The 4,877-nt window shown below is 43.0% G+C and overlaps 1 pseudogene; it reads left to right on the top strand.

Moving 5' to 3' along the window:
- The first annotated feature begins 834 nt into the window (after positions 1–834).
- On the top strand, positions 835–953 carry LOC122554814 (5S ribosomal RNA; annotated as a pseudogene).
- The last annotated feature ends 3,924 nt before the right edge of the window (positions 954–4,877 follow it).

Here is a 4,877-nt window from a genome sequence, read left to right as displayed (position 1 = left end):
GGAGCCACCAGGAACCTGTTCTGGTCGGTATCATCCATGTTCTCAGTACAGGAGAGGGGAATCAGAAGTAGTATTGAAATCAGATGAATGGTGGCGGCAGATTTGAAAACCCAGGTTGAGTAGATCACTCAGTGGCTGCTTGGACCTTCACTCCACTACCAAAGCCACAGTTAGTCAGCATCAAAGGCAAATCAAGAGGGGTCAAGACATCTTAATCTCTCTCCAGGGCGAAAGGACTCCACTGGGCACAAACAGGAAGAAGAAGACCAGGCAGATGCTCAGCAGTTTCATCTGAGAACAATCCAGAGATGACCTGCCTCTCCACCAGCCCTCTGACAGTGACCTCAATGTCTGTAGCAGATCAGATTGAGGAGAGTGGGAGACTGGGGGGCTTTCACCCACCCGATCCCCTGTTAACCTTAAGTCCACAGATGTAACCTGGCAACAGACTCACAATCAGGTCATATCAGTCCGCAGGCTCTCTACCCAGGCTGCTGAATTTGACCCAACACCTCAATGTTATGGCAGGCAAAAGAAGAAGAAATCCTTCTGATGGTACCAGGCGATGCAATTATTTAACTAATATATGTTAAAAAAACACATGCAAGAATGTATGCTATCATACATTTCTAACATGTGCTTGTTTAGCTTTTCTCACAAGATGCCATTTAGTTGTCTGAAGTGACAATAGTCTAGATCCTCCCTCAGTGAGCCATGGACTTTCCATTTGGACAGTGAAATCAAAGCTGTAGAGTCAGCATTTTAGGACTCACACTGAGTCCCATCAATTCAAGGCAGGATAATTGGGCCCTCACAGATAATTCATGAACTCCTGCCGATGGCCATAGTAGTCTGAAAACACCCAATCTCATCTGATTGTGGAAGCTAAGCAGACTCAGGCCTGATTAGTACTTGGATGGGAGACTGCCTGGGAATACCAGATGTAGTAGACTTTCAAAAAAAGGTGGCATGATGGCTCAGTGGTTAGCACTAATGCATCACAGCACTAGGGACCTGGGTTTGATTCCCACCTTGGGTGGCTGTCTGTGTGGAGTTTGCACATTCTGCCTTGGTTTCCTCCCACAATCCCAGGTGTTGACCAGGTTAATTGGCCATGCTCAAATACCCAGGGTGCATTAGACAGAGGGCAATGCGAATGGGTGGGTTACTCTTTGGAGGGTTGGTGTGGACTTGTTGGTCCAAATGGCCTATTTCCACACTGTAGGAAATCTAATCTAAGAGGTGACTAGTACCAATCGGCGTACAGCAGCTAAGAATCTTTGCTTTGCCCTGCATCCCCCCATGCTAGCTGAGGTAGGGAAAGTTCAATTCTGTGGGAGAATTTAAGAATGGGGTTATGGTTTCAAAAAAAGGGCCTGCTCATTTAATTCAGAAATGTAAAAAAATTTGCTTTTTTGAGATCAAACCTTTGGTGCTCTATTCCCCTCCGGTGGAAGCAGAATTTTTGAATATTTTTATGGTAGGGGTAGATAGATTCTCGATAAACAAGGGAATCAAAGGTGTCTGGGGTTAAGTGGAATTACAGTGTAATCAGAAACAAAAACTGAATCTGCTAGAAAGGTTCAGCAGGTCTGGTAGTAGCTGTGGAGAGAAATCAGAGCTAACGCTTCAGGTCCAGTGACCCTTCCTCACAACTGGGCAAGCCAAATGAACCGGGGGATGAAATGGAAGTAGGGAGCAGTTCAGTTCTGAGCCAGCGTGAGGCACTGCTGTTGGAGACGGGAAGTCGATGGCCTAGTGGTGTTATCGCTAGACTGTTAATCCAGAAACCCAGATCATGTCCTAGGGACCCGGGTTTGAATGCTGCCACGGCAATGGTGGAACTTGAATTAAACAAAAATCTGGCATTAAGAGTCTAATGATGACCATGAATCCATTGTCAATTGTTGGAAAACCCACCTGGTTCTCTAATGTCCTTCAGGGGAGGAAATTGTCATCCTTACCTGGTCTGGTCCAGATCCACAGCATATGATTGACTCTTAACTACCCTCTGTGTAAGTAATGCTGGCCTCGCCAGTGACGTCCTCACCCCATGAATGAATTTTTTAAAAAAGACCGAGGTTGAGTGAGTGTATGTATCATGACATAAGTGGACCTCAGGACGCTGCAAGAGCAGCTGTCTGTGGAACGTTGAACATCGGATCAGCTATGATCTTTCTGAATGGTCAAGCAGGCTCTGGGATTGATTGGCCTCATGCAGTTCCTAATTTGGAAGTTCGTGTGTGTCAATGCTTATGTGTATATCTTGTTATCGACAAGAGACTCTTCTAGTTAGACCAGGAAGCGAGTATCCTCTACCACACTAGACCATGGAGACCCTGTAGTTTGCTACAGTTGAAGAGGTCAGAAGCAGCAAGCTTCACCATGAGCAGCCGCTCATACAGCGTTGACAGTTGGCCGGGCTATGGTACTGACAATGAGGTGGCTATCAGGTGAAACTGTACCTTTGACTTCACATTAAAATCCGATTATTTCAGCATTCCTATTGTGTTGGCTGTAACAATCAAGAGCAGATTTCCTATCGCTGGACTGTTGATTTATAATGAAGGCCCCTTTTGTTAAAAATACAGATACACACCATTTTTGAAGAGGTGTTTCTGAAGCATCAAGTTTCCCAAATGGGTGAAAGTTAATTGGGAAGGTGAGGCAAATTTCAGCAAGTTGTGATATTAATGAGATACAAGAAACTTGCAAATAGACCTTGCATGGCCTGCTGGTGACATACCTGACCCTTACCTGAAAGAGAAGAATTTAATCAGTGAAGTTTATCCGATAATGGGAATCTGATAGTTTTGCCTCTATCCTGATTAAATTGACTCAACCACCATTCTTTTCATCAACTCAGGGACTAGAAAATCCTCCTCATTGCCTTTATTTCTACTCACACGCCAGGAAAACATTTAACTTTCGCAGCGAGGAGAGCATGATAACTTCATCAGCTGAGGTAGTACATTGCTGTGAAATAAGACTCTATTCTTAAAAGCAAAAATTCAGCAGTACTTTACAGTGGTCAAGATTCAATAATGGCTCCTAGTCTGCTTCTAGAGTCCTCAAACATCCAATACATAAACATTTCAGTCCCTGGATTTAACCATTCAATGTATAAACAGTGCATGTATTTGGGCACACAGTGTGTAGTTGCTATGTGACAAATCAAGATGTGTGAACATTGAACACTAATATTTTGAGTGAAATTTTAATAGTTAGAAAGTGAAGTACAGTTACAGATTCTCTCATGCCCCTGACATTCATATAAAATCTCATTTTAGTTTTCCTTCTATTGTACTTGTGGTTTACAAGGACACACAACAAATAGGAGCAGGAGTAGGCCATCTGGCCCTTCAAGCCTGCTCTGCCATTCAATAAGATCATGGCTGATCTTTTCATGGCCTCAGCTCCACTTACCCACCCTCTGATCATATCCCTTAATTCCTTTACTGTTCAAAAAATTATCTATCTCATCCTTAAAAACATTTAATGAGGAAGCCTCAACTACTTCACTGAGCATGGAATTCCACAGGTTCACAACCCCCTGGGTGAAGAACTTCCTTCTCTATTTGACCCTAAATCTGCTCCTCCTAATTTTGAGGCTATGCCCTCTTATCCTAGTTTCATCCACCAGTGGAAACATCCTCTCTACTGTTATCTTATCTATTCCCTTCATAATTGTATATGTTTCTTTCAGATTCCAATGAATATAATCCCAGTCTACTCAGTCTCTCCACATAAGCCAACCCCCTAAACTCCGGAATCAACCTAGTGAACCTCTTCTGCACCCCCTCCAGTACCAGTACATCCTTTCTCAAGTAAGGAGACCAAAACTGCATACAGTGTTCCAGGTGTGGCCTTACCAGCACCCTGTACAGCTGCAACATAACCTCCCTGCTTTTCAACTCAATCCCTTTAGCAATGAAGAACAAAATTCCATTTGTCTTCCTAATTACCTGTTATACCTGCAGAACAACCTTCTGTGATTCATACACAAGGACACCCAAATCCCTCTGCACAGCAGTATGCTGCAATTTTTTACCATTCAAATAATAGTCCTTTTTGCTGTTATTCGAATCAAAATGGATGACTTCACATTTATTAACATTGTACTCCATCTGCCAGATCTTTGCTTGCTCGCTTAAACTATCTATGTCCCTTTGCAAAGTTTCACAGTCCTCTGAACACTTTGCTCTACCACTCATCTTAGTGTCATCTGCACACTTTGGCACACTATACATGGTCGCTATCTCCAAATCATCTTTGTAAATTGTGAATAATTCTGGTCCCAACCCTGATCCTTGAGTCACTGATCACCAATCAGGAAAGCTCTCACTTATCTCCACTCTTTGCTTCCTGTTAGTTAACTAATTCTCTATCCATGCTCATACATTGCCCGTAATGCCTTGCATCTGTATCTTATGCAGCAGCCATTTGTGCAGCACCTTGTCAATGATTTTTGGAAATCTAGATACACCACATCCACTGGGTCCCCGTTGTCCACTGTGCTCATAATGTCTTCATAGAATTCCAGTAGATTAGTTAAACATGACCTGCTTTTCATGAAACCATGTTGCCCAATAGGACAATTTCTATCTAGATGCCTTGCTACCTACCTTACGGAAGGTAGGCAGCCTAGTCATGTTTTTGCATTGTTGCCATAGATAGATTGATAGACATCCCTTCCCATTTATTTCTCTGATCTAATGTATAGATATGAAAAATAGGAAGATTGTGTTGGTGTCTGCTTGAACAGAATATACTTGTGGGTCAGGCAAATTGCTGGTGGGGCGATAAACTTTCTGGAGGATCTCATTCTTAATTGTCCATAGTTTTTTCAGTCCCCATCATAAGTTCCCAAAGTTGTC

Source organism: Chiloscyllium plagiosum, unplaced genomic scaffold (assembly GCF_037043375.1).
Source record: "Chiloscyllium plagiosum isolate Xiang-an unplaced genomic scaffold, Cpla_swu_hap1 HiC_scaffold_9, whole genome shotgun sequence".
Lineage (NCBI taxonomy): Eukaryota > Metazoa > Chordata > Chondrichthyes > Orectolobiformes > Hemiscylliidae > Chiloscyllium > Chiloscyllium plagiosum.
Note: the sequence above shows the minus strand (reverse complement) of the source record. Positions and strands in the feature narration are given on the sequence as shown.